The following is a 12,302-nucleotide window of genomic DNA, read 5'->3' as shown; positions in this document are numbered from 1 at the left end:
TTCAGTGATTGTTATTCCAAAATCTGACAGATGACAAAAAATAGTGCACTCACTCACCCACCCACTTTCAGTATTATGGCATGGATATTTCTGCACTGGCAGGTAGAGATCCCTCGCGGCTACCGCTACCTCGACCTCTTACATAACCCGCTGTCATGTCGCTCCAGGAATATTTGCTAAAAATGCCGCGAGACGTTGGACTATACTGTAGCTGTGGAATGAGCGGGACGTCCAGGTGCACTCAGTCCCCCTTCTGTCTTCAAGGACAACTACATCACCATCGTTCTCCCAGATCACAAAGGAATGATTGGATCTTCCTGAGCCACCAACCTGACTCCCAAATTCCATCTGCCGGAGAATAGAGAAGGTATTGTTCCTTTAACACTCCAAAACAAACATGGTAGGCGATCTACCCTCTGCAGTCCTATAGGCAGCCAACAATCACAAAAAGGTCATTCTTTTTCAGTTTGACCTCAGCCAGCAGGTCACTGTCACTTTCCCTGATTAATACAATCGCTCTAATGCACTGTGTCCCAGCATTTTCTCTTCCTTTAAACTCTGCCCCACTCCTTCATATCTTCCCTTCCCTTAAATAACAACAGCTCCGAGTGGTCTGACACACCCAGGTCAAGCAACACCCAGTGTTCGCTGGTGACCTTCACAACAGCTGCAAATGCAAGTGCTTCAACAAGACAGTCAAACACCAGCTATCCAACATGTTCTCATCCCAACTCGTCACAAACTGACGCTTTGTCAGACCCCTCGGCGTCCAGCATCACTGTTCAGTCTCAGTAAACACCTTTTTAATGTTGTGAATTAAACAAAAACCACTTAGTTCGTTTTAGGAAAAAGCAACATGGTTGCTCTTAAAAGGAGAAGATGAGACTACACTATGGCTGGGCGATATGGAGAAAATCAAATGTCACAATATTTTTGACCAAACACCTGGATATGGATATTGAGACGGTACTGTCGGGTTGATCATTGATGCTTTCACAAAATATTTACAAAATCATATTTTTGATAAATAATCATCAGTAATGTGGATATACACCGATCAGCCGTAACATTCAGACCACTGACAGCTGAAGTGAATAATATTGATTATCTTATTACAATGGCACCTGGCAGTGGGGGGGATATATTAGACAGCAAGTTAACATTTTGAACTTTGAACTTTGTGTTGGAAGCAGAAAAAAAGGTCCAGCGTAAGGATGTGAGCGACTTTGACAACAAGGACCAGATAGTGCTGGCTAGACGACCGGGTCAGAGCATCTCCAGAACTGCAGCTCTTGTGGGATGTTCCCGGTCTGCAGTGGTCAGGACCTACCAAAAGTGGTCCAAGGAAGGAAAACCGGTGAACCGGCGACAGGATCAGACCCGAGGCTCATTGATGCACGTGGGGAGCGAAGGCTGGCCCGTGTTGTCTGATCCAATAGAAGAGCTACTGGAGCTCAAACTGCTGAAAGAGTTAATGCTGGTTCTGATAGAAAGGTGTCAGAACACACAGTGAGGAGCAGTTTGTTGCGTATGGGGACCGGTCAGGGTGCCGGTGCTGACCTGATGTTATGGCTGATCGGTGTATACAATAAGTGGGTAAAGGCATATAGAACAGCTAGAAGAAAATTACATGATTTTACTGTAATGCAGCCTTTAAAACCGGGAAAAGACAAAACTTATATCATATTACGATATCCAAAATCTAAAACAATACCTAGTATCATATCACAAATATATCGATTTAATATGGATATATTGGACATGAACGAACAGCTGATTGAAACATGAAAGTGACGCACAGGACGCGAACGGCGGCCTCCTGGATGAACAACTTTCACTAGCATTTCCTGTTGCCATAGATGGGTTTACATTGTAGTTAATAAAAAGCCTGGTGCGTTTCATACAGGTGCTAAAGGGTGCCTTGGGCATTGGTATCTCATGCCAATGGGCGTGACAAAGCCTTGTTAATTTAAGCCCTGGGGGAATATATATATACAAGTATGCAAATACACATACCAAGTCATCTGAGATGATCCAGCACTGACAGGTAAACAACAGAGTGAGCCACATCCCCCATCTCTGAAAATATACACTCCACCGCTCCGCCTTTCTGACCGGTAGTAAGAGGTCCGTCAAAGCCCAGATGTTAACGTGAAAAGGGATTATTTTTCTACCTAACTGAGATCATGTTATAAAAGCAGCTTAAAATGGGGACCATGAATGGAAAAGCTGAGTGAATTAGGAGTGGCACCCGTCCAGGCTTTCTGATGTGTGAATCAGCCGAGCTCGAATCTAAGTACGGAGTTCAGCAAGTTCAAACACTCAAATGAAGACGGACTAGGTTTATTACAAACATACCGGCGTGTCTTTACAGCGAAAATGCAAACTCAAACAAGTATGACACACTGCTATGTCTCTCTTTCGTCGACTGTAATGGCATTTTCTTCATGGGTATGAAATCAGCAAATGCGGCGGCCCGGTAACAGAAATTCCACGGTGTGTGTTTTTAAAGTGAGCGCATGCCTCGAGTTAATCATATGAGATGATGTCACGAGCGAAAAGGTCACAGCAGGTCACCTCAGAAACAACAGATGGTGCTTTTTAGAGCAACATTGGATGACAGAAGGGCAATATATCCATTTCCCACTGTGCAGGACCTTATTGGAGAATAGGAGCATTTGTATTTGTTTAATCGGGGTTAAACAGCCCACCTTAACGTACTGTGAGAAATGTCCCTAGTTTGAACTCATAGCCCGGTGCAATGCCAGTACAGTCCTGCCAATACAAGCATATAAATTTCCCTTGAGAGTCAAAGTTGGAAAGTGTGACAATGGACTGACAGTAGGGGGGACAATAGAAGAACTGTGGTTCCAGAAACAATAGGACTGAAACACTGCGGCAGTGTGGTGGGATAAAGAAAAGAAGCTGCATCTGAATCTGTTGGACTCGTGCGAGTATCAAGCTGAGCGAGGAAGAGCAGGGACTCGTAAATCTACGGACACATCCAGAGAACACGAGACAGCCCAGGTGTCCCCCTGCACCCACACAGAGGCGATCTGACATTGACTTGACCTACACGGCAGATCATACAAATTCTCGTGACATAAATCTGACATCTCGCCGCATGTGTGAACCACATTTTTTGATAGATTCTTGGAAAATGGAACAGTGTGAAAAACAGTGAGATAATGTGGTCAAGAGAATCCAAAGGGGTTTTTTTTAACATCCATTATCAGCCCAGCGATATGACATAAACTTGCATGTGTGTGTGTGTGTGTGTGTGTGTGTGTGTGTGTGCGCGTTGCCATGGCTCCCATTAAAAAAAAGGACATTAAACACAAACTGATTAGAGGCCTCGTGATGCTGGCAACATTTAGACATAAATATTACAGCGAAATTACACAAAATATCCCCCCGCTGTTGAGACGCATTCATCTACTAAAAGATGTTTACTTCCCCATTATCATTATTTACCATTATTTCCCTATTACGGGCCTGTGCAAATAACGGTGTAATTCATAGAAAAGGTTGTTAGAGGGACAAAAATGCTACCTCCCCATGACTGATAAAGACATTATGCTTGCATGAACAAAATTAATGAAGTAAAGAAATAAATAAAAGGATTTGAGAGAGTCACCACTGCTGGTCTTCTCAAGATGTGTAACGATGTGAAATTCCAACTTCCCTTCCTGCTGTCATGCAGCATGAGTGCATTTGGCTGTGGTGGAAACTGCAAGCTGTTACTAATTGATCTCCTTCTCACTCTGCCATTTATTTTCCACTCCATCCTTAAAGATATTTGTCACACTCAGACTTCTGAATTTAAAAAAAAGCTGTTCAACTCCAGCGTTTAGAGGTGGAACTGATGTTGAGGAAATGACCAGGATAAGTTGACGCTGACGGGGTAATAAGCAGGTCCTTACAGGTAATGACCGGGTCCTCTCCAGTTTCAACTCCTCCCTGTCACATTGTTTTGTGCTGAAGTGCAGTTTGGAGTAGTGAGGGGGGTGGGGGGTGGGGATGGCTGTGTGCATCTGGGTTTCTTTTTGTGTTTGTGCAGGAATGAGACCAGAGCACAGCATGAAGACGCAGCTAAAACTCATTCAGACAGGATTCATTGTGTCCCTGGTCACTTGCTGAAACTCATCCAATGCTTTGACAGTGAAAAAAAAGCACCAGATGTGTGCTGAATGTCTACCCCCTTGTGGACAAAAGACATATTGCTCAGCATTTTACAGTATATACCTCTAACCAGAATCAGTCTGATGCAGGACAATAGAATAAAGAAAATGAAAAAAAAAAGGATTTAAAACTAAACCACGTTTACTGCTGAATAAATAAATAGAAATTGGCAAAGATGCAGATGTGCAGTTGGTTAAACATTGATGTTAAATCCCTCACTGTTCTTGTGAATCCAAAAGGTCAGGTTAATCCTCATCCACCTGAGACAAACCTGTGGTTTGACTGTTCATGCCAAGCAACATTGAAAAGCTGTAAAGGCTGCCAAGTCCGAGCCCTACGGGCCCGACTGCAGTCGGAGCAGCAATGTGCAACGAACCTACTAACCCTCGGCTGCAGAAAACTCTCCTTAATATCGCTGTCGCCACAGTGTGCTAACTTAAGACTGCTATTCCAAGTATAGCAGAAGTGCCGCCACTCTCTCTTTCACGCACACATGCACTGTTTTTCTTCATCCGCCTCTCACTTTCTCTTCCCATCAGTCTAACTGAGAGCGAGGTTGGCATGCAGAGCTCCACCAGGGAAAAGGAGATAGGGAAGGAGATTTCTCTGAAACCGATCCTGAGAGGTCGTTCCAGACAGACTGGGAAAGATTTAGTCCCTGAGAAACAAGACTGGAGAGACATCAGCAGTTTAGTGCATCATGAGGTTGTATGTAGGAGCCTTTGGCAATGTGGTTAAACTCTGATACTGATCTAAGAGCTATTGCTTACACAGTGACTCACTATGGCACAGTCTTGGCACGGCGGTGCCGATTAACCAAAGCATTCTCTTGGCACATTTCCCCCTCTGCCAGGATGTGTTTGATTTACGCATTCATTCTTAAAAACAGATGGACGGATTCTTTTCTTCAGTCAACCCATTTAAATGTACTATTGCAACTTCAAAACAGCAAATAATGCACGTGCATGCACATAAGTAAAAGTAAATATTAGAAATAAGATGTTGCACACTCAAGCTGTTCCCATTCTAGTCTAACAATGAATGTAGGGAGCAGTTTGAGTGTGAGATAGATGGGGTATAGAAAATAGACTTCATCGTAACACCATATTGCGTTCGACATATTGTGTTCCAACATCTTGCTTTAATCAGAGGCAGACAGATTCCAATCATTGGCCATTAAAATCCTCTCTCTTAGGACGGATATGCAAGTGGGGCCGTTCATCATGCAGACAGGGCAAATAATACTGTCATTCTTAGGAAGCTGATGTCTATGTAAAATCATTTTTGTTACTCATATTCATTTGTAACCTCTCTGTATGCAAGAGCAGAGACAAATACACAGCAATATGTTTCATAAGAGGTGGAGGAATAAACAAAAGAATAAAAAACAGCTCAAATAAAAAGTAAATATCTTGTGTGGCCGTGCAGGCGTTGAGATCAAAGATCATTCCAGGGATAATTATTAGCAACTGAGCCGAATAAAAACGTGGGTGTAGCTACAATGTAATGCAAAGTAGACATCATTAGTAAATCATAGAGAGAAACTAGTTTGGATGGATTAACCAACATTTATATGAGCACGTCTATCTGTGTACTAGTGACAGCGTGGATACCCGTTTAACGGTGCCAGTGCTGTGAACCCCCATCACAGCACTGGCACTGGATAAGAGGCGCCCCAGGGGAAGCGGCCCCCGCCAACACACATAAATAACAACAAGAATAATTACCATCACCATCCCCAGTTCGCAGCAAAACCCACGCAGCAACCACACCAAGCACGGCGAGGAGGGACGTGGGATCTCTGGAGCAAATCAAAACCAACACTCTCCTTCCCGGGAAGGTCCCAGGGCCTTTGTTATCTGCCTTCACAACCGGTATGATTCATCAGCGGCGTTATGGATGTTATTGTTGGCTGTGGGAAAGGTTCTTCTCATCACCCAGAGGTACAGCAGAGATAAATGCCTTTTATATCACTGTATCCCCATCCACCTGACATTTACCACAAGTATTTGTGTTGATCATTTCATAACAGCTTGAGCAGGTGGAGCCCTCTCGTTCTCCTTACTGAAGACATAAAGGGATGAAGCCACAGCTCCAGATCATACACCAACAAACACACACAAAGAATGCCACTAGCTGTCAATCATTTTAACTGACCCGGCCTCTCATATCCCACAAACCCAATCATCAGTGATTGTCAGTCGGCAGGTCTATAAAGCCTGGTGTTTACCCCGTCTAGACAGACTGGGGGGTTGGCAGCCGTGGGCATCTGAGTAGTATATTGCACCCAGTTTAACCACAGATGAGAGCTCCACTGTCATTTAGCACCGTAAATCAGCCCCCATCGCACATAAACGGCCTGTTAGAGTCGGGGTGTTGAGAAACCAATTTGAAGAGTCGTCTGAAAACAAAGCAGAAGAAGTTCGGCGAAGGAATTCCCTTTTGAACAAAAACGCATTAGCGCACTTGATTCCTGAGGCTAAACTGTGCGGTGCAATAAATCATCAAGATGAAGCTAAAGTATAGTTCCTGTGGTTCCCATACCATGTGTGTGTTAGCATGTTGGGCTGAACCAGCTTCATGGATGCAGATGAGACAAGGCAGAACTGTCTTGGAGCTGAAGGTGAACTCCTTCTCCACACCAGTAAACGTTGCATCACTCAGGTGAGCGGAGCTAAATTCTCACACAGTTATCCGGGTAAATATAAGAATAGTTCGTGCCGCGGGTGAAGAGCTCTTCTCTCCGAAAAACAAATATTATTTCCCCCCTTTAGCTGGCCAAGCACCGACAGAGACATACTGTACTCGGCCTCTCCTCAGTGTTTCCAGCTGAAACCTCACTCAGACCTCAATTTAACATGGCACACAGTGATGCCTGGAAAAAATTATGCCACCACACACATTATCATATTAATTACCACAGCGTATTTTTCGCTCGCCAGGATGAGAGAGAATCGCAAAGTAAAGAATCACAAAAATGAAAATGCTGTCTAGCCAGAGGAATTTGTTTACGCAGAGGTTATGAGGAGTCTGACACAGAGAGAGGAGACTTTTCAAGACACCACATTTAGAAAGAAATAAAAGACTAATTGCAACATGGAGCTTGAACATCTGTTGGAAGACGGATTAGCACGCCGAGCTTTATGAATGCTTTTCAAGAACACCAGACTTCTCGTACTAAATATAGGGCTGTGTGTATTTGGGGTTGTACAAATGTAGATAAAGGCGCTGGGAGGGGGAATAACCTTCTGCACAGCTGTGACAAGTCCACTAAACAGTGTGGCTGCTGCTGCTGTGATGTGGACCGATAACGTCTACCCCGTCTACGGCCCTTCGACTGGAACCACTGCCATATCACTGGGAGGAAGTGGACCTGTTATTGTTACGACCTCAAAGGCTTTGGGTGGTCCACGTTCACACACACACACACACACGAAGAGAGAGAGACAGCAGGCATACGCGAACGTAACAATCCAAAACACTTTGATAGAAGCTCTCTGAACACCTGGGTGTGCACACGCACACATCTCTGCTTGCATTGACCTAGTAGGGTATATGCATGTACAGAATTAATCTCTGGAATGCCTTTTTCCATGTAACCAATGCAAACTATTTACATTCACAACATCTACACAGGCAAACTTATCCACCGATGACCCATATCGCCACATACACTTAACGGTATGTCTATGAACACATGCACATGGAGAGATGTGCGTTGCTCACAGGCTAATATAGATTCCACAGTAGTCTATCTGTGGATGAGTACAACACAAACCTGTCCAAACAACAACGTGTTCAACCTCGTCCCAAGAAAAGCAGGACGGAGTTAATCTCTACACAAAAAGACACAAAGCTGAGCACTTTAGCTCGACGAGTCTGAGAAAACACAGAGGTGCTGCTCTTAGCAGGTCTTTGTTCAGCCTTTAGTTACTTTTCTCTTTAAGATTTCTGCTCCAAATTCAGGCCCATTAGTAGCTTGGTTAAGTGTGTGTGGGGTGACATTTCAGTGCCTCACTCAAACCTGTTTGGTTTTAGAGCTAACGTTGCTCTGTTTAAAACCGAGTCCATCAGCACCCAGCAGAGAGAAACATTACTGTATCCAGTTACCAGGAGAGGAAGTCGAGACCTGAGAGGACGCAGGTCCTCACACATGCAGACAGGAAAACAGTCAGCCGCCCTCAGACAGACTGAAAGAGACGTGCTCATATTGGCTTTAACAAACCCTTACAGCAGCAGTCCCGCTTCCATCTTGTCATGCCCACACACACACACACACACACACACACACACACACACACACACACACACACACAAACACACATGCACGTAGACAAACAGTGGCAATCAGTGGGTGGATGTCAGCCTCCAGACAGGAACTGCTCCCGGCGTTTGCAACGTAGCTCATAAATCACTGCTCACATTGGGGTAATGATCCATTGAGAAAGAGAGAGAGAGGTGAAACTCGCCTGTAAAATACAGTGTGCCCCTTCTGAAGACCACACCGCAGCTTTCACAGCTCTGCTATCATCAACGCAATTATCAACGTGCTTTGACAAAACCTCAACGCACAGAAGCAATCAGCCGATTAGACCGTTATCAGACCATTAAATAGGGGCTATCTGTCGCTATGAGCACCATAGATGTGGGTCAATACACCCAATATTAGGTTTCATCATCTATTCACATGGTCGATCACCAAAGGAAGGTATAAAGGAACACAACAGTGACCTCTAGCGACCGTAGTGATTATGACAGGAGCAGAAAGGGGTAGTCAGGCACTGTAGTACAGACAGCCTGGAACTCTATAAGGCGTGGAGGTCAGGGGTGATGGATGGGACACAAAGCACAGGGTTTTCATCCAGGAGGCCAGGGTTCGCATCCCATGTGAAACAAACAAAGTGTAGTTTTCTTTGTGTTGACAAGCATTAAGTTTCACTTTCACTTTTGAAACAGTTATTTTAAGCCAAAAAACATGTTTTTCCCCTAAACTTAACAAAGTGTTTTTGTTGCCTAAACATAAAGAAGTTGTATTTTTGTTGCCTAAACCTAAAGAAGTTGTAGTTTTATTGCCTACGCCTAAAGAAGTTGTAGTTTTATTGCCTACGCCTAAAGAAGTTGTAGTTTTGTTGCCTACGCCTAAAGAAGTTGTAGTTTTGTTGCCTACGCCTAAAGAAGTTGTAGTTTTGTTGCCTAAACCTAAATAAGTTGTTTTGTTTGTGTTCAAAAGGTGACGTTTCATGCAGTTTTACATGTTAGAACGTTTTGCTTTTAAGTTTCACTTTTACAACGTAGTAGGCGTAGTAGGCCCCTACTGACCCACATCTATGGTGTTCATAGCGACCGATAAAGCCTATTTAATGGCCTGATAACAGTCGAATCAGGTGCAGCAATGCACAATGAACCAGATTGGACAAAGGTTGTAATGCTTGTGGTGCATCAGTGGTAGCTTTGTTGCCCATTGCCGGTATCAATTATTCAAATGTGAACTTTTATTATTGGAGCTCATAAAACATTTCACTAGTATTATCTAATCATGAGTGTTAGAAGAAACAGATTGGAATACTGTGAAGTTGCCACGATATCACAGTTCTAGTTCAGGTTAATCAAATCCGAATTCCAAGAAGTTGTTGTTGGAGTTTGCGGTATGGTTATTAAAATATCTGGTGAAGATCAGAGAAAAATGAGTCTAGTCTGGCCTCCTTTATCTCCTTTTATTTTCAGGAGGACAAACTTGTGTTGTTAGATGATATGCCAAAGGAAAACATAATTTGCATTGTAAATATGACCTGAAAGTCAAAATAACAAAATTAGTATAATTAGGATTTTTTCCTCATCTCATCTCATATGCATTTCATTCTGTTCATCTGCCATCCATTCAGCCTCATATAACACACCATTAAATGCGGAGGGCTGCCCCTTATTTTAGGACGTTTCTGCAATGACAAACAGACTTCAAGGAATTCCAAATGCAGCAGAATTCCCTGCAGGGAAAACTCTCCTAAGAACAGGACAGCGGGACTTCTCTAAGGAAATCATGATAATGGGAAATGTTTTCTTAATCTGCTTTATATTCAGCTGTGCACTGCTGTTCTTTGTAAACTGTGCGAGAGGGACCTCGAGGAAGGAAGTAGATCCCGAAACTGATCCGAAACCTGGTGTTCATATTCTGCAGATTTCCTCCACGTTAATTTCATCAATTATGTATTTACCTGCAATCTGCAGGCTATCTGTGTCCTCCGAGGGGCACGTCCTACCTGGTAGCAATTTAGAGATTCAGATTGATTAGCATACAAACGGCTCTTTGAGAGCTAATCATAAAATCGGATTCAAAGGTGAAGTTCAACAAGGGATCAGTTACCCATGACAGCAGGTTCCAAATACTTTTGCTAATTTTGTGCAACGCAGCATCAATATATCATCATCATGTATACCAGCTATACAACATATACTATTACCTGTAAGGAGATCATCATCAGTCTATTTATCTAAACTACTTCACCACATCACCATACCACTGCCCCCTAGTGGCTGGACCTGATCACAGACCACCACTGTTGAACATACTGGACTGCTCTCCTCCAGCAGAGAGCTGTGGGGCTGTGCTGACAGTGTGTGAAGCTGCCTGCTGGTAAAATACAACACCAACTTCACAAAAATCCCTTTGGCTCATTCAGAGCGACTTGAATCTGCTCGTGACTTGCACTCAGACTAACAGCAGAGAGTGTGGATGGGGGGGGGGGGAGCTTTACTTAACCAAATGCATTGAAGAGTAAGAAGGGCAAGATTCACATTCATAGTGCTCTGGCAGTATCACTGTGTAATAGTAAATCTCTCAGTACTCATGTACATTATGTTCCCCATAACAGGCTGAAATATCTTTCCAAGAAGACTCACGTCACCTAGTAAATCACATATTCTCTGAGAACTCTGAGAACTCTCCAGATGCATCCTCTCTCTTTACGTATGATGATTTGTGAACAAACCATCAGAAAAAAAAGCGATCAGAAGTTTTTACCTGTTCACAAATACCGCCCAGCTTAAGGAAATACTCACAATTTTACATCTACTACAGTGCAACCCAACTTGACTAAATGTGTGAACGATATGTAAGAGATAATGTACAGCGAGCCGGTCATTGCTGTGAAAGAATCCCAGACAGGGCGATGCTGCACCCCGACGCGAAGCTCCCTGAAGGGGATTCTTTCACAACAATGACCCGCTAGCTGTAAATTATCCCGCTTATTCCACGGCTACTTACTGAGGAAGTCAATATTTTGATGCAAAAACGGTCCTCCAGAGTTCAACATCAGAGCTGCGCCCATAGCAACAGTCTGTTATACATAGCAACGGTCTGCTATACATAGCAACGGTCTGCTATACATAGCAACGGTCTGTTATACATAGCAACGGTCTGTTATACATAGCAACGGTCTGCTATACATAGCAACAGTCTGTTATACATAGCAGCGGTCTGTTATACATAGCAACAGTCTGTTATACATAGCAACGGTCTGCTATACATAGCAACAGTCTGTTATACATAGCAACAGTCTGTTATACATAGCAACAGTCTGTTATACATAGCAGCAGTCTGTTATACATAGCAACGGTCTGTTATACATAGCAACAGTCTGTTATATATAGCAACGGTCTGTTATACAGAGCAACGGTCTGCTATACAGAGCAACGGTCTGCTATACATAGCAACGGTCTGTTATCCAAGATTTCCCGTATCCGGGATATTTTGGCTTCACTTCTGTACAGCGGGAGGAAGTGGAGACGCGTCGTCCATCTTTATGTACAGACTATGTGTCCTGCATTAAGTATCAAACCTCATGTAACATAATCCACTCCTCCACCCTTGATTCATAAGTTCAGTACGTTCCAGACATGCTACTACTTCCCCGTCATGCTTTTGCCTTCTCATTAATCTGAAGCTTTGCTGGAAGTAGAATATTTATGTTGAAACAATGATTGTTTGGAACAGACTGAACAGTGGAGAAGTGGATCATTAGGATCAGTCTCTAAGTATCTGTGGACATGTTAACATGTTTTGACAGGACTTTTTGCCGTGACTCTGGGTTAGCGCTGTGCAATGAATCCAATTTGAAAACAAG

At 43.5% G+C, this 12,302-nt stretch overlaps 1 protein-coding gene across 1 annotated transcript in view; it reads right to left on the bottom strand.

The window, feature by feature from the left end:
* The window catches only part of znf469 (zinc finger protein 469), a 229,626-nt gene that overhangs the window by 198,529 nt on the left and 18,795 nt on the right, over positions 1–12,302 (bottom strand). The window lies entirely within an intron of this gene.

This window comes from Sebastes fasciatus, chromosome 4 (genome assembly GCF_043250625.1).
Source record: "Sebastes fasciatus isolate fSebFas1 chromosome 4, fSebFas1.pri, whole genome shotgun sequence".
Classification (NCBI taxonomy): Eukaryota; Metazoa; Chordata; class Actinopteri; order Perciformes; family Sebastidae; genus Sebastes; species Sebastes fasciatus.
This window is presented reverse-complemented; position numbering and strand designations above follow the sequence as displayed.